The sequence below is a fragment of the Elgaria multicarinata genome, chromosome 6, assembly GCF_023053635.1.
Source record: "Elgaria multicarinata webbii isolate HBS135686 ecotype San Diego chromosome 6, rElgMul1.1.pri, whole genome shotgun sequence".
Taxonomy (NCBI): Eukaryota; Metazoa; Chordata; class Lepidosauria; order Squamata; family Anguidae; genus Elgaria; species Elgaria multicarinata.
Genome location: NC_086176.1, coordinates 97,897,182 through 97,923,896, shown reverse-complemented (window position 1 = coordinate 97,923,896; position 26,715 = coordinate 97,897,182).

Below are 26,715 nucleotides of genomic sequence, written 5' to 3'. Positions count from 1 at the left end.
AGTCACGTTTATTTATTTATTACATTTTTATACTGCCCAATAGCCGAAGCTCTCTGCGTGGTTCGCAAAAAGTAAATGATAGCAACCAATGAGTGCCAAAGGCACACAACTACTATAATAATATACTAAATACTAAAAAAAGAATTAACACTTATATAAAACCATTTCTTTATTTTTATAACATAATAAACAACTACAACCAGCAATCATCACCAGCAAGAGAAGGAGCATTATTAATATTAGAATCAGGGCTTTGCTAGACCTGCCGGGATAAGCCGGCAGGGAGGCGGGGCTACGGCGGGCTAAGTTTAACGCGTGCCGCCCAGCCTCCTAGACGGCCGACCCGCAGGGACGATGGAAGCCCTGCAGCGTCGGCCATGTTTTGTTTTTTTTAAAGGGGCCATGTGGGGCCCGAAGCCGCCGGAGAAGGTAAGGTTTTTTTTTATTTAATCCCCCCCATCCGCCCCCTCACCGTCTCCTTAATCGCCCTCCGCGATCCCCTCGTCATCTCCTTCGTCTCCCTCCGCCATCCCCTCGTCGTCTCCTTCATCGCCCTCTGCCATCTCCCCCCCCCCGGATCACCCACCCCCTGGCACGATGGGCACGGCGCATCGTGCCAGGTCCGTGGCTTTTTGCGGCTCCTCGCGAGTAAGCGAGGAGCCGCGGAACTCTCCACACTGTTGGTGGCACTGAAATTAGTGTGCGCCTTAGAATCGATGGCGTCTTACAATCGAAGAAATACAGTAAGTAGTATTTCTTGTCAAACTGCATTACCAGGGCTTCTTGATTCTCCCCCACCATATTCTAGCATTTAGAACGGGAACGTTGACTCTCAGGCCCATGGGTCAAATATGGCCTGCTTTGGGTCCCAGTCCATCCATCTAGGCTCAACCCCTTTTCTCGACCCCACCTCACACCACACCACCTCTGATCATTTGGGGATTTGGCATGCTAAGGGGAGTGGTCAGCGGTTTCGGCCAAACCTCCTCCGCCATTTGCACCCCGTGGGCAGCTGTGGCAGCAGCGCAGCTGCTTTTTTTTTTTGTAACCGAATGGGTCCGCTTTGCGCACAAACGGAGGACCGAAAAAGTGTCTACTGAGTGGTTGGGGGTGTGTGGTGGATGTGTGGGTTATGTGCAGCTCGGTACCTCTGTGTGGGTCACTTTTCAGGAAGCTGGGCATCCAACTGTAATGGGAAGTTGATGACCCATCGCGGTGGGCAGCCACAGGTACCGTCCTCATGCTGGTGGTTTACGTTGTGCAGAAGATGTAAAGGCAAACGGGGAATGACGGGCACGGTAGAGGCTTGCAGGGCTGTGTGCCTATTGGTGTGGGTATGCGGCAGCTGGCTGTAAGGGGGCAACAAGCGAGGGTGAGTGGCCATCTTCCATCGGCCACACGGCGGCAGTTCAGGGAAGCATCAGCCCAGGGGGGGACCTGCCTTGTGGCCCCTTTGCACTGTGTGAATACACTCCCCTATCCTACCGACTGCATTTGCTGGGGTGGGGGAGTGACGGCGGCAGGCTGCTGTTGCCGGCTTCGGACCTCCGCTGGTGCGGAAACTCATGACCCCCCCCTTCTTTCTGCTAACGATGCCAATGAGCAGGGTTTGCCCTTCGGGGTAGACTCAGGAAAACTAGACGTCGTGCAGTTTGAATGCATTTTATTGAATACATGTGGTGCGAAGGACGTTGGGATGGGGGGGAAGGGCACAGGGCCGGTCATCGCTGGCAAAACTCAGAGGCATGATGGGATGTGTAGGCGCAGAGTGCCCATGCAGACAGCTGTCCTCAGATCACAGTACGCCTGTCATCACCCCCGAAAGCAAATGGCAGCATCCCTGCCTTGTCAATGTTGCCGCTCAACAATGCCACTCGTTCCCATCCTCCTGCCACCGCTGGCCACGCCCCCTGTGGGTCATCGCCCAATTCCAACTGGCTCCCCTGTGCCCAGCCTGAGGGGGTGGCAGCATGGAACAACAGCAGCAGCGCTACTTCAGCCGATCTACGCAAATTGCGTTCTTTCGCACTTGCGCAAATCGTGCAGCGGGCGAAAAAAAACACCCGGAAATCAGGCCAGTGTGGCTGCGCATGCCGTGCTCGACCCGACAGCACCACAACCAGAGCAAACTCCCGCAACCACCCCCCTCCAACACCGGGATAATCCTCACAAGGTGTGGACCATGAGGCGTCACACCTAAACGGGAAAATCTGTATTCACCCCTCCTAAACCACAGAACACCCGGTAGGTCTAGCAAGGCCCCCAGAAAGGATTCACTGCCCCACTCAAATTGGAGCCACCAGCCTCCACTGAGTATTGCTGCCCACCCCCTCACCAAACCTTTTGCCCCCCCCCCCAAAAAAAGAAGATCTACCTGAAAGATCCTGAACTTCAGGAAGGGTTTTGTCCCAACATGAAAACCCTGAATGTAGAGAAATTTGGGAAGGGGGATGGACAACTGGATCACCTCTACTTTGGCCCATGAATGTTCAATTTTAAGTGGGCTTTGAGAACTCGTCAATTCCAATCTGCTTTTAGTTCAGGTGCTGTGCTGAATGTTTTTTAACCGCTTTTATTGTTTCTGCTGGATTGCATCGCTCCTTTTAGTTGCTGAAATTAATTTTATATGAACGTGTCACTGCCCTTCAGAATGCTTGAACTGCTGTTTTAATATGGTTGTGTTTTATTGGAACTATATTTTTACGTACGTTGCCTTGAGAAAGCTTGGCCCTAAAAGTTGACCTATAAATACTCTTTTAAAAAATCAATAAAAGGGCATAAAGAGGCATAGAGTGGTGGCTGCTATGTGTATTTCATAGTGTCGACATGTGCTTTGATATAAAGGACTGGAGAAGCTGGTATTTTGTAGTATATTACAAGCTATATGGCATGTCTGCAGTGCTGGATAATAGAAGAAAAGATAGATTTGTTTTCAGATATGTTGTTGCTGTTGGCATTTTAAAAATAAGCCTGCAAGTCGTCGTTCTCATTGCTTCAACAATTCTGACTTCTCGCTACTTGTAATATTGATTTTATTTGTATGCTGTCCCAAAACATGTTTTCTGAGCAATTTACAATAAACAAAGATAAAAACAATTTAAATGCAAAATAGAACATAAAACCATAACATCTAAAGCAACGTAAAATTCAGTGATGAACAAAACCAAACCAAAATTACCCCCATATCTAGGAACGTAGATTTAAAAACAGTTCTTTGCAAGTCGCTCTGGGAGCTGTTTTGGATCCTGTCAGTCCAAGGCCTCCCTTGATCCACCCATGGCATGACCTTTTTTTCCTCCCCACCTTCATCAGACCATTGATGCCAGAGGAGGGGATGGTGGCAGATGTTTTTGCCATTGCAAGAAGGAGGTCTCTAGTGGCTTCCCCCTCTGCCCATGGAAGGAGAAGTCCACAAAATCCTTTAGCCCATGGGCTGTAGGACTGAGCTTTTACATTGTTATTTACGTTAAAACGTATGCCAAATACAGAGGTTCATCAGACGAGTGTGTTATCACATGCGCGCTACTGTCCATTCCCAGTTTTTCGTGCATCCTTTCGATGACGATGTCTGCCTCCTGCACACCTCCTGATCCTTCTTGCCTTTTTCCCATCACAACATGGACCCTTTTAATCTGTCTCTTTTTTAGGAAACGAAATTTGCCACCATTTCCTGTTGTGTGCAGGAAAAGCACCGCAATAAAAATGCCCCCTGAATGGGCCACGTGGTCTTTGTTTACTTCCTCTTTCTTCTCCAGGAAGAAAGAGGAAGTATTGTGAGACAGGACTGGGGGTGGAGAAGCGACAGTAGAAACCGTGATTCCCCCACCTCCGGTCTGATGATACTCACAGACTCCCTGCCTCAAGAGGCAGTTCCCCATCTGTGCAGTTTTAAGTTTGTTGGCCATTCATCTTTGTGTTTGTTTAATGGACATTCAGTTACACAGATCAATAAAAATTACATCACTCCCAAGCCTGTGCGTCTTATGTGTTGTTAATGGTAAACTCTCTTGGATACCTGCCGCATTTTCCAGGGCCCTGTCAGAAGCAACAAATGGTTCTTTCGAAAGACCAGATTTAACTTACTTTGAAACTCCAAAACAACTCTCTCTTTATCTGTAGCTATTGCTATAAAGAGGAACTCTAAAATGGCTTTTATTCTTGGGGAGTTTTTTAATAAGTTCTCTAAATTCCCCCCCCTCCCAAAGTGTATTAATCTTTAAAAAATAAATCACCGATCGATATCTCAGATGACACTCGTATAAACAAGAACATCCACTAGCTCCAAATTACAGGCTCTATTGATAGCTTGGCTTTGATTAAAGGGACTTACGCACATAATCCCCATTAGAGCTGATGAAAGATATGTGAACAAATCCCAAGGCACCATGATAAGAACATCCACAGAAAGCTGAGGATTGATGGAGGAGTCATCTAGAATGACACAGATCTTGACCTTTATGATGTGCTGGGAGTAGACACACATAGACATCGATCCAAAGGGAGAGGCGGGTAAGAAATAAATAAACTACTTCTTCTTCTTCTTCTTCTTCTTCTTCTTATTATTATTATTATTATTATTATTATTATTATTATTATTATTATGCCAAGGAAGCAAATGGTATCAGTACCAATGGACAATTCCTCACATATTGAAGAAGCGATAGAAGGTTCCTATAAAAAATTGTGTGTCTTTGTCCTCAGCTCATTGTCATGATGGTAGGGGCAGGAAATGTTATTCCTTTTTCCTATTTGTGTAGAGTGAGCAGCAGTCACAAACACAGAGGGGAATCAGGCACAAAATGATGTTCAGAGAATCCTGGCAATCTTGAACATCGCTCATTTGTTCATCCCTAGCTGATGCCTCTGCAGGGGGAGCTCCCTGAAGCACTTTCTATTTTGACTTTTTCCACCTTCAAGCAATGCAATAAAAAAAAACAAATTATTTTTTTAAAAAAACCTGGTCCTGGACAGTTGGCTGGATCCCAACCCTGGCTATATAGGCCCAACATTGTTTTTAGCTCCACCCACATCACATTCTTGGCCTTGCGACGTTCCACAAGACTTCCAGCTCCTATCAGATTTGCATGAGATCTTCTGTGAGAACATGATTCTCCCTATTTATCGATAGGCTATGTTGGCTGAGTTAGCAGACAACTCATTCAGCCAAGGCTGGCTCTATCATTAGGCAGAGTGAAGCAACCACCTCAGGCGGCAAATGCTAGGTGGCAGCAGTGGTAGTCTGCCAGCCGTTCTACTCTTTAGGAGGACAAAGCTGTGTGTGCCTCACTATCTGTTTTTCATCCCCTAAACTAGCCTGGTTTCCTCAGGTGTGATGGAGGACTCTATCCTGTAGTCTGTGTTGAAGTAAGGATCAAGTGCCAGTCCAGTTGGTTTTTGTACATGGAATGGAAGGGGGAGCCATCTTGTTCTTTGCCTCAGGTAGCAAAATGTCTTGGGCCAGCCCTGCATTTGGCTCATCCAATCCTAGGTCTTATCTTTATCCTCTCTTGATCGCCTTCGGAACTTCCTATGTGCCTTCCTTTGCTTTTCACAGTGTCCTTGATCCTTATAAATTTGCCCAACACCTCGTGAACTTTACTATGCCTGTCCAAAACATTTGTTACCTCACGTCTTCCTGAGCATTCATGTTTGCTGATGTTTTTAAAATGAAAAAAAGGTTAAAGAAGGGTAATAGTAACAGATTTTTGTTGGAGTGTTTAATGTTCCTTGTGGGATACCACAAAAATGACCCTCCTAATTCCAAAATCTAATATCCTAGAATGTTCCAAAACAAAATTCAGAAAAAGTATTGGAAAACTACTCATATCGCCTAAATGTTTTCACAGCATCCCCATCTTTATACCACCTTACTTCTTCCTCCTAAAATACTTATTTTTTGGAGGGATACTTTCTTTTCTTCAAAATATGTCCAAGTCAATTTCAAAGAGCAATGTTAATTTAGAGTAATTTCATTAAAAAAATAAAAATCTCAAACTCCGGTTTCCATAGCTCAGCACTGGTTCTGAAGAAAACGGATGCTGATAATTGCTCTTGCCTAATTTTATTTCAGTGTTGGATCCTTCTCAACAGCACTGTGAAAAACAAAGCCTAAAAAAAATAACAAAACCAAATTGGATGCTTCTTTCCAACCTCGGTTTTTCGAGTTCTTTAGTATAAACTTTTTTTGAAAACTTTCCCACACATCGCTTCAAGAATGCCAATTTTATTACTTTAAAAGAAATGGGAAAAAAGCACACTGAGATTGTTTCCCCTCTATTAACTGATTACATTGGTTGGTTTCCAGCCAGAAACTTTTAAGGCATAAGCCTAGGCATGTTTAGATGGATAAAGTCCTACAAGTCCCAGCATTCCCCACCCTCATTTTTAAATTTTGATTGTAACCTCCTTAAGGCAGAGTTGCTTAGACAACTCTGTAAAGTGACATATACATCACTGTATTAAAGACTTGGATGAGGAGCTGCAGGGAATGCTTATCAAATTTGCAAATGACACAAAATTGGGTGGGATAGCTAATATCCCGGAAGACAGAAACAAACTTCAAAGTGATCTTGATAGGCTGGAGCTCTGGGCTGAAAACAACAGAATTAAATTTAATAGGGATTAATGCCAAGTTCTAGACCTAGGAAAAAGAAACCAAATCCACAGTTACAAGATGAGGGATACTTGGCTCGGCAATACTACAAGTGAGAAGGATTTGGAATTGTTGTAGATCACAAGCTGAATATGAGCCAATTGTGTGATGTGGCTGCAAAAAAAGCAAATGCTATTTTGGGATGCATTAATAGAAGTATAGCTTCCAAATTACATGAGGTACTGGTTTCCCTCTATTCAGCACTGGTTAGGCATCTTGAGTATTGTGTCCAGTTCTGGGTGCCACACTCCAAGAAGGATGCAGACAAGCAGGAGTGGGTTCAGAGGAGGGCAATGAGCGTGATCAAGGGTCTGGAAACAAAGCCCTATGAGGAGAGACTGAAAAAACTGGGCATGTTTAGCCTTGAGAAGTTTGAGGGGAGACATGATAGCACTTCTGAAGTACTTGAAAGGTTGTCACACAGATCCTCCCAGAGTACAGGACACAGAATAATGGGCTCAAGTTACAGGAAGCCAGATTCCGGCTGCACATCAGGAAAAACTTCCTGACTGTTAGAGCAGTACGACAATGGAACCAATGACCTAGAGTGGTTGTGGGCTCTCCCACACTAGAGGCATTCAAGAGGCAGCCGGACAGCCATCTGCCACGTATGCTTTAAGGTGGTTTCCTGCATCGAGCAGGGGGTTGGACTGGATGGCCTTATAGGCCCCTTCCAACTCTACTATGGCCATAGCTAGACCTAAGGTTTATCCCTGGATCATCCAGGGGTCAAACCTGTTCATCTAGGTGACACACAGGGGATCCAGTGCTCAGGCAGGGGTGAACCCTGGATGATCCCAGGATAAACCTTAGGTCTAGCTGTGGCCTATGACTCTATGATATATACATTGCAAAAAAATGTCCTTTATTAAATGCAATTAAAACAAACTGGCTGTGCAGAAAAACTAACTCCTAGAAAATGAATCTAAAATCCATACAATGCTAATGCAGGAAGCTGTAGGAATTTTCCGTCTAAACATGCATAGAATTGTGCCCAAAGATAGATAGACACACACACACAGAGAGAGAGAGAGAGAGAGAGAGAGAGAGAGAGAGAGAGAGAGAGAGAGAGAGAGAGAGAGAGAATTGAAAGTAGAATTGTGCAGAGTCCCTCCCCAGAGGCTGATTAGAAGCTTCCAAATCAGCCCTGACTCAAGGCACCTTGCTACTGTCTTGGCACACTTCTTATTTGGTTCCAATCTGAAGCTGGCCAACTGTTGTGGTTTCCCGGTTGCCCACAGGACTCCCATAGACCTCCACTCTCATAAAAAAAAAACAAGGGCAAGGACGAAGGAGGTCAATGGAAGCAATTCTGTTTTGTTTCTAGCTGCAACCAGATTCCAACCTTTTTTCTAGGAGGCAGTAGAACCTAATTGGGCTCCATAAGGAAGGAGGCATAGGAAAGGGATACAGTTTGACCAGCTCCTCAGAGGGGAGGAAGAATATGGAAATTAGGGGCCTGCAAAGTGGGTCTTCTCTACCTTGAAATCTGATCTGGAGCTCCATAGAGATGATTCTCTGCCTCGATTTCAGAGCCCCTCCCCCTCTCTCCACCTTGTCGAATTACCCATCGAAGCACCGTTCAGTATTTGGGTAACTGGTATTAACAGAAATGCTTACAGCGTCCTCATTTTTAAAGATAAAGATATGAAACTTGGCACAGTGATAGCTTTTATGGAGGACTTTAGCCCTGTCAAGTTTGAATCAGATTGGTTCATGCTTTGATTTTTTAGGAATTTTAAAATGGAAATTAACAAAAATGCTTACATCTGCGTAAGTTTTATAGATAGAGTCGAAACATGGCAATGTGATAGTTCTGAAGGAGTGCTTTAGCCATGCCAAGTTTGAAGCCATTCCATTCATGCCTTTAATTTTTAGGATTTTTTTTAAAAAAAATCCCCACTCCAGCCTTCTCCAACCTGGTGCCCTCCAGAACTATTGGACAGATCCCCGCCCCTGCCTGCACGAGAAGCCCAGCAACTGAAATAAAGAGCCTGCCTATGCCTGGCTTAGGTGTAGAAGCTTTCTCACTCACCATGCCAGCCACCCAGCCCAGCAGCATTTTTTCACACTGTGGAAAAATGGATGATTGACTTCCATGAGTCTGAGCAGAAACACGCTCCCTTTCTCCCCCCGCCCCCCATGGCCAGAATCAGCAGCCAGTTAGTGTTTCCACAGCCAGAATCAGCAGCCAGTTAGCAGAACACAGTCAGGGACAGCACTGTGGCTATTCATAATTGGTTAACCACAGATGTCAATATCGAAACTACCTCTCACCCCACTCAGCATATGGAGATATTCACTTTAGACACACACACACACACACACACACAGAGAGAGAGAGAGAGAGAGAGAGAGAGAGAATTTCAGAGACTTTAGAAGCTCCGATTGGGCATGTCTCCACTCTGATATTAATCTATGGATTTGGAAGTGGTCAATCTCTGCTCTGGAAGATTGAATGCTCCGGGGATGTTTGTGGTTACCAGATAATTCTGGGGCGGAGTGCACACCCCTAATGGAAATATAGGAGTGCTGGGGGGCATATGTATAAAAGACTTTGCATGCTTAGCTCTATAGGAGATCTGTCTTTTCCAGATTTTTTCTTTTTCTTTCTTTCTTTTATCACCTGTGCAACTGCCAACGTGTGCTATACAATCATGTTCCAGATAGCAATAAAGTTGTCTCCAGGGCAAGCTGTGATAGAGGAGACAGCCAGGAGTCTGAACTGCGGAGACAGGAGGAATACTGATGAAAACAGGCTTATTTGATCTTTGGAAATCAATGGTGAATCTATGGCCACTTACCAAAAATGTGAAATGCATCAAATCCAAGATGGTGGCAAATTTTGCTGCCTGAGGCAAAGAACAACATGGCACCCCGTCCTGTTTCATGTACAAAATCCATCTGGACTGGGAGATGATGATGATGATGATGATGATGATTGGCAATGTGACAGCATCCTCCACTGCACCTGAAGGCAGCTGGCTAGTTTAGCACACAGGCCATGTAGTACACATCTCTCTCCCCAAAACCTTGCTGCCACCTCCCAGTATCTACTACCTGAGGTGACCACCTTACTTTGCTTAATGGTAGGGCCGGTACTGCCAAGGGCTGCTTCTCCCTCAAACAAGGAACAGAGTTGGCTCTCTTTATCTGAGAAAAGGGCTGTAGGCGTAAGACCAGGGTTGGTTATGCTAAATGGATAGAAAAGGGGAGAAGTTAAGTCCTTCCTAGGGGTGGTCCCCAGGCTGTGGTACTCATGAGATCCAACTGGCTCTTTCTCTCCATACTTTTAGACATCAAAATTAATACTGTTCCACTGTCTTTTCTAGTAGAGCATTCTTTGGGATTTCATTATCTGTTTGTTGCCTTGGGATGTTTTGGGGGGCAGACAGAAAGGCGGGGCATAAATATTTATTATGTCGGGAACTACACTAAAAAGTAGAGATGTGCTAGTGATGGCCAGGTAACAGTGCCAGGAGGGAACGGGATGTAACACTAAAAGAAAGTGGGAAAGGAAGGAGCAAAGGAAGGGCTGGGACTCAGGTGCTGGGAAATAGGTGAGTATGTTATGAAGAATCCTAAGAATATATTCTTGAGTCACTTGTTTTGGTTGTATCAGAATAACACACAGGAAGACCCACAGGCGAAGTATAAAGTGTTGGTTATTATTTTTAAAGCCCTAGATGGTTTGGGTTCAGGTTACCTGCAGGATTGCCTTCTCCCGTACAATCTGCCCTGCACACGCAGGTCCTCTGGGAAGGGTTTACTCCAGTCAGCCACAACTAGGCTGACAACTGTTACCCAGAGGACCTTTTCTTCTGCCACTCCCAGACTGTGGAAAAGCCTGCCGGAGGAGATTCATCACCTTAACACTCTCTCTGAGTTTAAGACAGCCATAAAGACTAGTCTCTTCCAGCAGGCCTACCCAGATGACTTTTAAACCTAAGAATTTTAAGATGTTGTGATTGTTATTTTAATATTGAATTGGTTTTATATGTTCTTTTAACTAGTTTTATGTATTATATTGTATTTAATGTTGCTCCCTGCCTCAATCCAGAGGGAGAGGCGGGAAATAAATAAATAAATAAATAAATAAATAAATAATTGTTATTATTATTATACTGGCCATTCTTCATAAAGAAGTAAATAACTTCTTTGCAGCATCAGCTTGAGGCTCAACTATTTCTTTGCTCTTCAGGTGACAATAGACAACACACTCGCCTCACTAGATGTGATGGCTGTTCTCTTTAAAGGTGGGTCTGCCCCAGTCTCAAATAATAATAATAATAATAATAATAATAATAATAATAATAATAATAATAATTTATTTCTTACCTGCCTGTCTGATTGGACTGAGGCGGGGAACAACAGCAAACATAAAATAAATAAAATACTGATTAAAAACATAGTATACACTGTTAAAAATTAGGGGTGTGCACGGACCCCCCGCTCCGCTTCACTTGCAGATCCGCCATTTTCCGGATCGGGCCGCTCCGCCCCGCCCCCGCTCCGCCCACTTCCGCTCCGCTCCGCCCGGAGCTCCGGATCCGGAGCTCCGTTTCCCCCCCCCCCATAGGCTTGCATTGAAAGCTAAAAAATTATACAACTTTTTTTCTGTTCAAGTTAGAAACCTCATGTTTGGCACCATGACACCTCATGGGGATATACACACGCATGCCAAGTTTCAAAGCAATCCCATCATCCCCTGATTTTTGGCGAATTTTTGAAAATCGGGCACCCCACACACAACATCCCTACGAGGTGGGCAGGGGAGGAGGGAGGGAAGGCAGGCAGGCATGCAGCTGGCATTTCTGGGGGCATAAGGAAGTGAGCCAAGGATAAGCCAGTAATGCATATAAAATGGAATAAATCAATCAATAAACAAAGGAGGGGTGGAATTAAAAGCAGCAGTGTTGCTCAATAAACAACAAGAAGAACTTTTTTTAAAAGGCTATATCTGTCTTTTACCAGCAATAGGGGGACGTGCCCGGGGGAGGGGGAAGTAGCTGCCAGTTCAAGACACTGACAGCCACAGCTCCGAGAAGAAGTAAAACGCTCACTTCGACTCAGAACAGGCATTGCTCCACCACTGAAAAGTGACCATTCACTTCAACTCATGAGAGGCATTGCTCCACCGTTTTACTCTCTTTGGAAGGCTCTATGGCCTTCCAGTGCAGGAGAGAGTGGGGGCACGTCCACGATGAGATGCCCTAGGGGAGCTCATCCCCTTGCACCACATCGATTCAGTTGTTCCCCAAGGTTAGGGTGGGGAGCAGTGCTGTGTTTCTATCTCTTATTCTTGGCTTAGTATATGATTTCAGGTTGTGTTTGTGCATTTGGTGGGGCTACTGTGTTAAAAAACACGGGGAAAAGCCCGTTCAGATGAAGAAAGAGAAGTTTCCCAGAATCCCAAGTTACCTGTTTTGCCTATGCCCTCCTCCAACTTTGGGATCATCATGACCGGGAGCTGACTCTGCCCCTCAGCCCTTTGAAAAAGGTATTTTTCCCGCCGATTTTTTAAAAACTTCTAGCCCGCGACCCGTACGATGCAGAAAGTTGAGAGTGGTCTCAAAATGACCCCCATCCACGACTCTCTGTGCACAAGAATTTTCAGAACGATAGCTTAACCCCCCCCCCAGTTATCCCTGATTCTTTCCCTCAATGCAATCCTATGGGCGAAAAGCCGAAAACGCAGTTTGAGCCGCGCGGTTGACCCGATTTTCACAAAAACATTGCACGTGAACCACAGCACGCAGAAAGTTGAGAGTAGTCTCAAAATGACCCCCATCCACGACTCTCTGTGCACAAGAATTTTCAGAACGATAGCTTAAACCCCCCCCAGTTATCCCCGATTCTTTCCCTCAATGCAATCCTATGGGCGAAAAGCCGAAACGCAGTTTGAGCCGCGCGGTTGACCCGATTTTCAAAAAAATATAGCACGCGACACGGACAACGCAGAGAGGTGAGAGTGGTCTCAAAATGACCCCCATCCACGACTCTCTGAGCACAAGAATTTCCAGAGCGATAGCTTCAAAAACAACGTAGTTATGCGCGATTATTTGCCGCAATGCAATCCTATGGCGAAATGTTTTCAAGATGGCGACCGGAGCGCTCCGCCTGAACTCGGAGCTCCGAAAAATGGTCGCTTCTCTTCGCCTTGCTTCTAGGGGGTCCACGGTCCGCTCCTACTCCGCCTCTGGGTAAGGCGGAGCAGGCCAATCCGCTACTGCTTCTACGCTCCTAATCGGAGCGGAGCACATCCCTATTAAAAATCATCCTTAAAACATACTAAAAGCATACTAAAAGCAGACGATGTCCAAATTTAACTGCAAAGAGGATGTGCAAGTAAAAGAGATGCGCTGAACTTGCCACTCACCGCTAGGTATGGGCGGAGTGGGGGCGGGGCAGGTTGGGAGGTGCCTTCCATTCTGTTGCCTGTTCATGTAGAATGAGATCTTTTCCAGTTTTCCGAATTTGTGCAAATTTGCCTTTGCACAAATTCAGACTTGCAAAAATGTGCAAACCCCCCAAAATGTGCACATCTCCCCCAAAATGCACCCCTCCCAAATGCACATTGGGGAAATGTGCCTTTTCAGCCAGTGTTTTCCTATTTTACATATTTTCTATGCCTTATTTGCATAAAATTCCAGAAAGTTAAAAAAAAATGGTCCACAAGCCCATGGAATCTGTGCCCAGGTACATTTCTTACAGTCAAGCTAGATTCTGATATTATTGGAGACCAGCTGAGTGGGGGAGGGGAGTTACAGAAAGGGACAGAGTATGAAGAGATAAGACATGGCTGCAGAAAGGATCCAGAACAGTGTTTCCCTTTTGTTCTTTAATTGGATCCTCTGCCAGTGGCGGCTGCTAGCTTTGATGTCAGTGGGGCAGTGAATCCACTTTAGGTTTCAGTCAAAAGCTAAAGCACCTTTAGAGTTCTGGCTGAAACCAGAGCAGATGTATCGCCCCACTGACATTGAGGCCACCACTGTCCTATACCCCTCACAATGAGAGCCAATGTGGTATAGTGGTTAGAGTATTGGACTGAGAGTCAGGAGATCTGGGTTCTAGTCCCCATTCAGTCATGGAAACCCACTGGATGACTTTGGGCCAATCACAGACTGTCAGCCCAACCTACCTCACAGGGTTGTTGTGACAATTAAATGGTGACCAGGAAAATTATGTGCATAGCCATTGGGTCCCTTGGAGGAAAAAAGGTGGGATATAAATGACGATGATGATAACAAGAACAAGAACAACATGATTGGAATTATTATTATTATTATTATTATTATTATTATTATTATTTATTACATTTCTATACCGCCCAATAGCCAAAGCTCTCTGGGCGGTTCACAAAAAACATTCACAGCTGCATTTAAAGAGACAGGGCTGACACTGATGCATCTTGTTTGGTCCTCATTCGGGAGGTTTAAAGGGATTTCTATTTTATTTATTATTTTTGCTTCATTCAGTTTGGAATGCAAATGTTGATTAGAAACGACATAGGCTAGAACGGCCCATTGGCATTACAAATGCCTCACTTCAGCCTTCCTGTTGGCTTACTGAGAAGTGCAAGGGAGAGGCTTCAGGTCAATTCAAGCCTGTGTCTGAAAAACGCTCCTAGTATAACAGACTTTGCGGAGAGATTTTGACAGTAGTGTTGCAAGAACACGTTTATGATGAGAACTGCATGCGGTATAGGAATATATATATATAAACTTAGATAAAGGTGCCAAACACAGGTAAACAAATTCAGGCTTGCTAAGCCTCTCCCATCCTACCTGCAGCCTGAAGGTATATATTTTTTATTCTCCAACAACAGAGTTCCCAGAAATTAGGGGGTGGGGTAGAAGCAGGAGACATGCCAATGAAATGCCATGGTACAAGAAGATGAGAGGCGACATTAACAGGAAAGCCTGCAGGCATCTAAGACGTTGGGGTTTTTGTGTTTCATGTCCTATTGCTTCCAGGTCTATGAATTCTGAAATTTCATATCTATTCCTGAACACTCATTAATCTAATTTACCCCCCCAAAAGAAAAACCTAATCCACCACCACCCCTCCCAAATCTTGGCAAGGCAGGGAAGCCAAAAGAGGCAGAGCAAAGGGGTGGAGGGCATAGAGGACAACAGATCAAGACATGTTTGCTTCTCTGCCTCCAATGAAGAAAGGTTTCTTTTCTTTTTTTATGGAGAAGCAAAACATAGATAAGTAAGACCAATGCAGCTGACACATCTCAGATTCCTAGACAAACAGGCCTTGGTATACATAGGCCTTCGTTCAGAAGATAAACCATGCCTGCAATTTACTCTGATATTCAATAACAACCACAAATCTTTGTATATCTCACGTACCATGGGAGATAAAGAAAAGTTTTCTCTAGCCTAAGAACTGATAAAGAAAAGGTATTTCTAACCTAAACACTTAACTTGAATTAGGAGGCGAAGAAACTCTAAGAACTCTCATTCTGCGTTCGACAACAGAAGCCCCAGCAACCCCACGAAACAATGATTTCTTGAGGTTCTTCAGTGAAAGAGCCAAAGCAGTTGAAAACAAAATCTATATTAGTATAAGGTCTTTACTAGGCCAACCAAAAGATCACCAAGTGCAAGCTTTTCAGATCTCCAGATCTCTTTGAGGTTCATCAGACAAGCGTCTTGTCGCATACTCGATATACTGCCCACTTACAGATGTGTGCGTATCCCTTAGATGTCCACCTCCCACACACCTCTTGCTCCTTCTGCTCGTTTTTCCATCACAAAATAGACCCCTTTTAATCCGACTTTTTAAAAAAAGGGAGAAAAAGAATGTGCCACGCTCTCCCACTGTGTGCAGGAAAATCAGCATGATTAACATGGCCCCTGAATGGGTCATGTGGAGTCTTAGTTTACTTCCTCTTTCCCTTCTGGGCAGAAGAGGAAGTAATGAGGGACAAATGTGGGGGAGGAGAAGCGAAGGTAAGGAAACACGATTACCCCCGTGTGATGACACTCTTTATCAGGCAAGATGTTTTTAAAAGCAGATTTTGGGCTGGAGGGGGAATAGGAGGAATCTGATGTGATGGTGAAGTCATGGTGTTTGCATATTAAGAGTCCCAAGATGGATTGAAGAAGGAAAGGTCTGCAGGCATTCAAATTTGGCTCTGCAGTTCTTGCAATAGTGCTTTTCCCACCACCTTGGAACTCTGAATACTGCAGACACTTTGACTTCACCCTCAAAGAGATTTTTTTCTCTCCTCTATTCCTGCCCACCCAAACCTGCTTTTGGTAAAATCTTGTCTGATGAAGAGATCTGGAGTTCTCAACGGCTTTTACAGTGTGTGTGTGTGTGTGTTTGGGAGGCCCTGGACTTTAGCCCTGAGGACCAACCCTAATTGCACCATTGTCAGAATGATGGAATATGATAGGGTGACCATATTTGGGAAACCAAAAAAGAGGACACCTAGTGTGTGTGGGGGGAAGCAGTTTTCTGAGTCCTGCAGAAAGTACGTTAGTCCCCCGCCACCTTAAAGAACCCGATTGGAGTGGAGGAGGGGAAAGGATTTCATTCTACACCACCACCATCCACTCCAATTGGGGCCTTTTCTATAATGTCCATGAATGACCCACTTTCCCCTTTAAGACCTCAATTGGAGCTCGGGGTGGGGGAATGACGTTCCTCAAGAAAGCATGTCATTCCCTCCTGCCATGCTAATGGCAGCGTTAAAGAGGAAGGTGTGTCATTCCAGGACATTACTGAAAATTATAGAAAATCCCCCCTGACACCATGGAAAGAACAAAAACCAGGACAAATCCGGGGAAATCCTGATAGTTGGTCACCCTAGTATATGAGGCACAATCCAGCTCCCCCTTCCATACATTCAATAAATGGATGGATGGAAAGTTTGAACAGGACATTGGCACTGCGGCTCAAAATCTTTAGGGCTCCCCTGATTTCTTCTGCTCTTCCTTTAGACTGATGCATCATTAGTCTGAGCTTAATAGGACCATGCATTGCTTAAACATTGCAGGTGTTCTCTCTCTATTTTGACAGATGGTAACTGGAGCTCCCAATGGCAAAGGAGGTAAAGGCTTTGCACCTACGTTATGCTCATGTTTCTGCTTTTCCTTTCTCAATTTCAGGTATGTCTTTATGTCTCCTTTCAACAACTCAGCCTATAATAACAGCAGTTGTGTGGGATAGGCGATCGCATTCTCAAACACGTCCCCCACTAAAGGTTAGGCTGGTTCACCTGTAATCCATTCAGCGAAGAACAGAACTATGTTTTCCAGATCAGATTTCTTCAGAATCTTCATTACTGTTTGGATTGCTCTTTCTGCTATGTGATTGCATTGAGGAAATAATGGACTTGAGGGAGTGTAAATAAAGTCCCCTTCTTATGTAAATAGTGGAGCAAAACTGAAGTTCATTGCCAACCACAATGTCTTCTGGGATACCATGCCTTGCAAATACAGATTTGCACTATTTGATTGCTAATTTACTTGTGATATCTTCAAGCAAGCATAGTCCTGTGTATTTTGAATAGCAACCAACCAGAAGAAGATAGTATTTCCCTTGAAATTCAAGTAAGTCCATTTCCAAGTACTAATTCCTTCATTCCAGAGAGCATGGACATACTTTGGAACATTTGCTGAAAAACAGGTCTGGCCTTGGTGACATTCCCCATGGGAAACTGCTCAATACAGCAGCTTCCAATATGGTTTGGCCTACTTCAGCCATGCATATATCATTCTGGCTTTCTGTGGCTACCACACTGGAATGATAATGGGTGAATTGGACCTAAATTGTAGCCATTCCTCTAGTTTTAGACATTGCATGCCTTTGCCCAAGGCTCCTATGAAACAGGATTTTGAAAATAAACATACACCTTGATCATCAAAAGATGATGGCACCAGATGAAAGCTTTTGCCAAGCTATGCCTGCCACCCCACGCCCCCTTGCAACAGTGGTAGCACATCCCCCGAAACCCCAGATCTTGTATAAAGCTCCTTTTAACTGGCAAGTATGGCTGTGTTGCTCCATCCCTTTGCTTTTGATTAGTCTACCTGAACTAGGGTGACCATATGAAAAGGAGGACAGGGCTCCTGTATCTTTAACTGTTGCATAGAAAAGGGAATTTCAGCAGGTGTTATTTGTATATATGGAGAACCTGCTGAAATTTCTTCTTCATCATACCAGTTAAAGTTACAGGTGCCCTGCCCTCTTTTAAATCTGGTCACTTTGTATAGCTCCTGCAGTTTTAACTGCTGTGATGAAGAGGGAATTTCAGTAGGTTCTCCATATATACAAATGACACCTGCTGAAATTCCCTTGTCTATGCAACTGTTAAAGATACAGGAGCCCTGTCCTCCTTTTCATATGGTCACCCTAACCTGAACAACAATTAGCATCATCTGTTGATTGCGTCTCAGGGATCTTTCACATGTTATAGAAAGTGATGTGCAGTGGGGGTACAGATATGATTAAAAAGGCAACGCATCTCCGGCCCCCTGAAGTGAGCTAGTTTATTCTTTAGCTCCTTCACATGTTAATGAACATGACAACAGATTCATCCTCCAGCTTCTATAATGTGCATCGCTGCAGCCTTAACGAGCATGAAAGATATGGAAGTTAGATTCTCTTCTGTTCCCTGCTAGAATCATGAATTACATTCAAACTTGAAGTATCAACCTTGAAAAGGATAAAGGAAAGAAAGGGCAGGGGTAACCCTAGTAAAGGGAAAGAAGAAACTTAATTTCAAAACAACCAACATGGCTCTTCCAATGTTCCTGCATTTGTCTGGTGAGGAAAGACATGAGTAGGTTGGCCAGTAGGGTGGGAGGGTGCTATAGCACTCATGTCCTGCTTGGGGGTCCCTGCTCAACAGCTGGTTGTCCACTGTGTGAACAGAGTGCTTGGCTAGATGGCCCCTTGGTCTGATCCAGCACGGCCCTTCTTATGTTCTTATGTGTCCTGCTTTACAGAAAATCATCCTCTATTCGAGGAGCCATCCAGTCCAAGTCCAATTTACAGATAAAGAGACCTAAGAGCAAGCAGGGACATTGAAGGTGTCCATCAAACGTCAGCACCTGGGTAGAGACTGGACAGGCAGGCACACAGCTCACATGGTCACTCGTTCTTATGTTGAGATGCATTTCTATGTATTTCTATTTAAATTATAGAAATTCTTTGTAAATTTGCATACCTCTATCTAAATTAGCACATGCACATTTTATGCACATCTCTGTCCTCTTTTGTTGCCTTGTTTGGTGATGCAAGTCCTCTTTAACGATAACGCATAAATGGCCACTCTAGATAAGACCTGTTTTGTTCTACATCTGCAACACAGGCTCCTTTCGCTTGGGCCTTTTCGTTTACCATTTCATGCCATTTCTTTTACTAGTTCATACATTTAGTTCTCTGAGTTGCTCCTCTGGATGTGTCTCCCACATACATGAATGAACTCATAATGCAGAGGTGGGAAGCAACTTTACAGTGGAGCCCAAATTGCCCTCTCCCTGAGCCCTCCACAGCCTGGATAAGTCAGCAAGTGACATTATACCCCCACCCATTTTGCTTTTCTCTATACTGAGAGACAGGGGCAGCCCTACCATTAGGCAGAGTGAGGCAGTTGCCTCAGGCGGCAGTTGCTGGGAGGCGGCAACAAGGTGGAGGAAAGAGCTGAGTGCCAAGCAGCCTGCCCTGTAATCCCTAAACTAACCTGCTGCCTTCAGGGCAGGGACAGTGGAGGATGCTGTCTCACTGTCAGCGTTGAAGAAATGGTCCAGACAGCTTTTGTATATGAAATGGGAGAGGGTACCATCTTGTTCTTTGCTTCAGGCAGCAAAATCTCTTGGGCTGCCCCTGCTGAGAGAAGCATGAAGTTTTGTGCCTTTCTCAGCATGGAGAAAGAGACCCAACTGATGCTAGGAGGAGCTAGCCACATCCTCCCCATTATCTCTGATCTGTGACTCACAGATCGTTGTTATCTATTATCAGAGATAGCATGGGAGATTCCACTGTGAATCTCCAACTGGTGCGGGGAGCGGCACATGCAGAGGAATCTCCAATCACAAATAACAGCAGGGGATTCCTTTCGGGGAAAACCCTGCCCTCACCCAGAGGAACCCAAGGAGGCTCTGCAGGTTGGATGGAAACCTCCATTAGTCAGATGAGGTTCATGGGGGTAATCTGCTATAACGCATGAGTCCTTGCAGGGCCAATATGGGTCAATGGCCAAGTGACTTCCTGCTGTATAACAGAATTAAAATTCAGAACCATGGTCCACATTTCTTGCCTTTCTGAGCTGTAAGGAACCCAGCTTGTGACAGCTTGGTTTGTAGATGAGTCAGTCAACTCCCTGTGACTAGGGTATCCTCCCAATGTTTTAGACTACACCACAAGGCTTCCGTGATCCTCCCTGGGTATCTAGATGGCTGTGCAACATCCCAGAGGGACGTTGCATGGCCACCATTTTTTTAAAAAACCACAAGAGAAGCACACTCACCCTCCACCACAAAAGGTAAGGGGGGAAACCTGACCCCGCTCTCCACCCCTGATGGGCACGGACTGCCACTCCATGCCCATTTTACAGTCCCCAATACTAGCAGGGAGGACAGGACAACCCAGGAGCGGCGGCCACACAGCCACACACCATGGGATGGTCTTGGAACCATGGAAAAGTTGGGTTTTCCGTGGTTCCTGATATCCTAGGGTAAGTTCTTGCTAGTCCCAGGTTGCCCCCAGGATCCCCTGTGCATCATGTGGATGCACAGGGATGATCCAAGGACTACCCTGGGATGTAGGCATGGTGTAGACATGCCCTAGGACTCCCACCATCCACAGCCAGTATGGCAAGGGAGTGGTATGAGAGGTAGTCCAAACCTTCTGGATGAGATCAGGTAGGGGGAAGGGTGGCCACTGATGAAGTGCAAAGTAGGCACAGGGCAGCTTATCTGGCCCAGCCACAGAATCCTCTCTTGAGTAACCAGAAAGTGAGTTGGTCAAAGCCTTATCAAGGAGAAAACTCTCCACGCACCTGTGTTGTCTCTAGACATCATCGACGACATCATCATCATCATCATCATCATCATCATCATCTTACATTTATATCCTGGCTTTTTTGCTATCGCAACGAAACTAAGGTGGCATACACGATGCTCCTCCTCTCCATTTTATCCTCACAAGATCAACCCTGTGAGGTAGGTTAGCTGTTCCAGGAAGTCTTCCTTTAGTGACCAGCCATGGTTTTATTTGCACTTCATTTCTTTTAAAAATGTACTTTTAATGTTTTCAAAATAAAAAAATATTTTTATTCTGTTTTTATTCTGTTATTTTATTTGTCCACTGCTCTGAAATACCTGAATGGGGACCGATATATAAATACCCTATTTCTTCGATTCTAAGACGCACTTTTTTCCCATATAAACATCTGTAAAAATGGGGTGTGCCTTAGAATCGCGGGTGTGCCTTAGGGTTTTTTCTTCTGTTGGTGGTACTGAAATTAGTGTGCGTCTTACAATCGATGGCATCTTACAATCGAAGAAATACAGTATTGTAAATAAAATAAACAAAGTCGGTAACTGGCCCAGAATCACCCAAGTGAACTTCGTGTCTGAATGGTGACTCGAACCCAGATCTCCTAAGTCACAGTCCAACACTCTCACCACTACGCCACACTGGCTCTCTGCTCCAGAATGCTCAAGGAAGCCCACAAGAGCTGATAGGTTCCCAGATGTTTGTGCTATGGAGAAAGCCATTGGCATGGAGTCAATATGTTGATTTTTAAGAAGCAAAACTTTACCTTAGCCCAAACGCCATGCAGTGCCTATGTGCTCTTCCATCAGAGTATGGAGTACTGGAGTGTATGGCTGGCCACTGTCGAAGCATTGCAAGTTCTATGAGGAAAAGTTCCAGCAGTAAGACAGCAGTTCATCTTGGCATACTGCACAAGGAGGAAGGAAGGAATTCACCCGGATCAAACAGGAAGATCAAGCAGAAACTTGCGTTAGTCTGAAGGCATATATTCACAATTATAGTATTACGTGTTTGCATATATGATAAGGTGATTGTGTGATGCCATTGAGTAAAGTCTCAAGGGCATGCTTTTTTTCTTTTAATACACTAAACAAATAATAGATTTCTATCATGCCAGCTAGTCATGCTAAGAGTTGTGCAAGTTAGAGCTTCTCTCAATGACACTGAACTGGCTAAACAAGCTCAGGATTGTTCTTGTGAGGATAAAATGGAGAGGAGGAGGATTATGTAAGCCGATTTGAGTTCCTTGAAAGAGGAAAGATTGTTATCAATGGCTACTAGTCCTGATGGTTATGTGCTACCTCCAGAGACAGTACGCCTACATACACTAGGGCTATATACACTATATATGCCTATATACACTAGGGCTGTATACGCCTACATACACTAGGGCTATATACACAATATATGCCTATGTACACTAGGGCTGTATACGCCTACATACACTAGGGCTATATACACAATATATGCCTATATACACTAGGGCTGTATACGCCTATATACACTAGGGCTATATACACTATATACACCTACAGTATATACACTAGGGCTGTGCGCTCCACTCCGAAAATCCAAAGGTTCAATGAAGCTCCACCGATCTTGGAGAGCAGGGATGGTTTTAAAACCGTCAGATACCCGCGGAGTGGAGTGAAGGTCGTTTGGAGCTCCAAAGAACTTCAAAGGCATCCAATGGCTTTTTAGGCTTCATGAGGGCTGTTTTAACTTGTTACAGTATTGATGGACTAACTGAACACGTCTCCATATTAGGAAGATGCTGAGGGGGTGAAGGGGTAGTTTTGAGATTGACATCTGTGGCTAACAAACAGCCACAGTGACCTCCCAGTCCTTACCCTCCAATCACAGCGCTTAGGGGGAGGGATTGCAAATGAGATAAACATTTACTCTATGGAATGTTACTGTTGGAAACCGCCTTGGGAGGTCCTCTGCCTTTATAGGCAGCCTAAACATATTTTAAATAAATAATTTAAAAATATCCCCATAGGCCAGTGGTTCCCAATTAGCTAAGTACTGTGGAGCCCTTGTTTTTCAAATGCCAAGCCAACGACCCCTTACTTTTGAAAATTTTGTTATCTCTATGGTAGTTACATGTGCGAAGCAATTTTTTGAGAAAATAAGGGGTAGCCCCTAATAGGCAAAGGATTTTAGGTATACTAAAAAACAGACCATAAAATTTGTGATATTTGTGATATTACCATGCAAAAATGATAATGATTTAGTTAGGAATATAAAGACGAATTTAATTTTACTAACATCTAGTTTACAATTGAACAAATTATGACATGTCTAGCAGCTACTAAACCTAAATGTGATGGGAGAAAACATGCCACTTTTTGTCCCGAACAATCCCTTCCACATCTGGGTAGGATCTACACTACTGCTTTAAAACAGTTTATAACAGTAGTGACAACTGTTGGGGCCCAGGACACACTCCATATACAGTTTTCAAACCATTTTCGAAGTGTCATATTCTGCTTGGTGTTGATCTGGCCCTGGTTCAATATTTCCTACTTTTAATCTCAAATCTGGATCAACATCGAGCCGATTTCTATGCTTGTTCTTCATATAACAAAATGTTAAAAATGTTTGTTCACAAAGATATGCGGAACAAAAGGGAACTAGATGTTTCAAAGCTTTTTCACCTAACTTCTTATAATCAGGAAAAACCTTCACCCAGAATTGGTCCAGTCTATATTCTTTGAAAAATGATTTGAATGAACCATCACAAGTCACGTCAACAAGTGCATCTTGCTCTTCCGCAGATAGAGTTGTTAGTTGTACATCACCACATTCAAAAGGATTCCTTCTCCATGAGTTTTCAGGATTAGGTGCAGGGAAGTAATCTCTGAAGCTAGTCGCTAAATCACGCAGGTGCTTTTGTGCATGATGTCACCATCAAAGCAAACGGAGCAGGGAGATGGCGTATTTTCTTTTATTAAAATGCGGACCTTGCAGAGCTAATATGTGAATGGTGCTGCAGACCCCCTGGGTGGGTTTCATGGACCCCCTGGGGTCCGCGGACTACCAATTGGGTACCACTGCCATAAGCCATTGAGAGCCATAAAGAGGGAATGTTCCATGCCAAAAAGTCTTGCTACCACCAGTAAATGCACCAATGTCCATTAGTATCAGGATAGGTTAGGGAACTTCACCTAAGACAGGGTTAGGCAATACGGTGCCCAACCCCACCAACTTCTAAAACAAACAAAAAATCTTACCAGCAGCCAGTGCAGCCCCAGAGTAGCTGCCAGCAACTGGTGTCCTAGATGAACTAAGCAAATCGGCACTCCCACCCCTAAACCCCAAGGTGAGATCTAGGATGAGATGTTTGGTAAACTATTGCTATTTTCCGTTTGATGAAGAGGCAACCACCCCACCCACCTGCATCTTCAGAAGCAGAAATATTATAATTTATAATAACACATGCCCAAGATGTTGTTTTTAAAAAAGCACTCTATAATAAAGTGACCATATGAAAAGGAGGACTGGTTTTCTGTATCTTTAACAGGTGTATAGAAAAGGGAATTTCAGCAGGTGTCATTTTTATGTGTGCAGCACCTCGTGAAATTCCTTCTTATCACAGTAGTTAAAGCTGCCCTCTTTTGAATCTGCTCACTCCACAAAAGAGGGCAGGCCTCCTGCAGCTTTAACTGTTTTGATGAAGAGGTAATTTCATCAGGTGCTGCATACAAAGGACACCTGCTGAAATTCCCTTTTCTATACAATTGCTAAAGATATGGGAGCCCTGTCCTCCTTTTCATAGGGTCACCCTGCTCTATCAGCACAGAGGGTCTGATAAAAACAATGAAGGGGATGAGCACAGCCATTGGCTCTGTGAAGGAACAGAAGTCCTATCCCCAACGCCCAAGCGAGGACCCTAGAAGGAGGGTCCTGGTTGCATCCATGGGGCAACATGGCCAGCAAGGCACCGCCAACCCCTAGGCTCAGCCCTCTGAGGGTGGCTCCTCTTGGGGGAGCCTCTTACTCCCTGCTTCCAACTGGGAGCAGCAGCAGAGCAAGAGGACATCCAGCATTGCCTCGCTCCCCTTCACAGCCTCGCTCATATTCGCTCTGTAGGGGCATGCAATTTTGCTTATTCTTCTTCCTTGAATGCGGTGCCCCATTTAACTTGGTGCCTAGGCATCTGCCTATATAATAATGTATTTATTTGTTACCCACCTCTCCCTCAGGATCAAGGAGGGGTACAACACAAATGCAAATGCCATAAAATACATATAATTAAAACATTCAAAACTAATACATCATTAAAAGCAGCACATTATTAAAAGGCATCTTAATAATAATATCATATATACAGATGGCCCACCTCTGCCAGTAGCTGGGATTGCTGTAAAATAGATTTCTGTTGGTGCTGAAAATGTGGGTTCACAGGAATTGTTAAGTATTTGGGGGCTCATACCCCAGCTCTATCTTGTACTCAGTCTTTAGGTCAGGTCGCTTGCCCTTGCCACACTTCCCTTGGCGCCATTTTGTGGTGGTGCCCATGACAGTCTCTCAAATTTGCCAAATGGGCCCCAAAAGGTTGCTTATTCCTGACCTACATTGTTCACAAGGAAGCCCTTTTTCTTCTCCCAGGCAGAGGCTGTTGCCATCACCTACTATGGGATCTGTTTTAACTGAAGAGGACAGGTATTGCTCCAGGGAACCTTCAACGTGCCGTGTGACACTCCCTCCCCACTACAAGCAGTGCAGTTAGAGCTTGGGAGAGCCAGACAAGTAGAACACTTTCATTTTCACCCGGGGCTATGTTCCTTAAGCTCAAGGGTGTGAATCACAGCTTTCCCTGCCTCTTTTTTTTGTCAAATGAGCTTGGATGAAGGGATGTGGTAATTTTCCGCTGTTTCCAAAAATAGTCCTTTCTGTTTAATTCTGTTAGCCAAACTTTCCATTCTGAAATGTGTGAAGAGACACAGAAATGAATTTATGACAGAATGATGACCACGAAGAATGACACCACGTCGGGGGGAGGGGGTCAGATGTACATTAAATAACTGATTTATTACCAATCCGCCTGCTAGACTGGAGCACAGTTGCATCATCAAGGGCATATTTATGTTCCAAAAGTGAAGGGCTCTTAATCATACAATGTGGCTGGAATTAATGCTGGTTTTTATCCCAGCAACATCTAACCCAGAATGTCAATCATACCCTCCTTGGGCGGAATCAATCAGGAAATTTTCATACAAAAGTCCCGTTGAAAAGAATGGAGCTTAAAGAAGAGCAAAAGACCCGGAGATTGTAATAAAATATAGGAAGTAGCTTGTGCTTGCTATAATTCCACCAAAAATGCTTATACTGAATCCCCCCCCCCCCCCCGATTTCGTTTAGGCTACAAGTCTGGATGGCTGAATCTGTCCATTTCGCTTCCACTTAGCTTCTCATTTTTCTGACTTTCTTTTTCACATAGGTATGCAGACAGGAGGCCTGTAGCAGAAATGAACATTGCACAAATGCCGTGTTCTCCACTGAACTAAATGGACTACCAGATGGATCAGTAGTCAGATATAAGGACTGACGTTTTACATCCTTATAATTGCCCGTTGGGGGGAAAAATGAGATGATATTATTTAAAATGTTGCCTGTGGCATACCTTTTGTGATTGATGCACATATATTGTTGATACTGCAGACATCAGGTGATGAACATGGCATGCACCAACATGCCCTCAGCAATGCTTTTTAAAAATGTATTGAATGGCTACTGAATGCTTTCCCAAGTTGTGTATAGCCCCCGACTGTAAACCTTGTACAGTGAATGCAAACTGAAAGCAGCCACTTGCAAAGTGAAGATGACTGGATATGATGAGTCAATGTTTACAGAAGTGCTTAAAACAATGGAGGCTGCCCACAAGCTATGAAAAAGGGAACAAGGTCAATTGGCACTTGAACAATATTTTACTGAAATTATTCAATCTAAGCCTTTAGAGCCAAATCGAATGCCCATTACTGACTCATTTTTCACACTGATGTTAGTGGACTTGTTGCTGTTGCTGGAACTTAAGT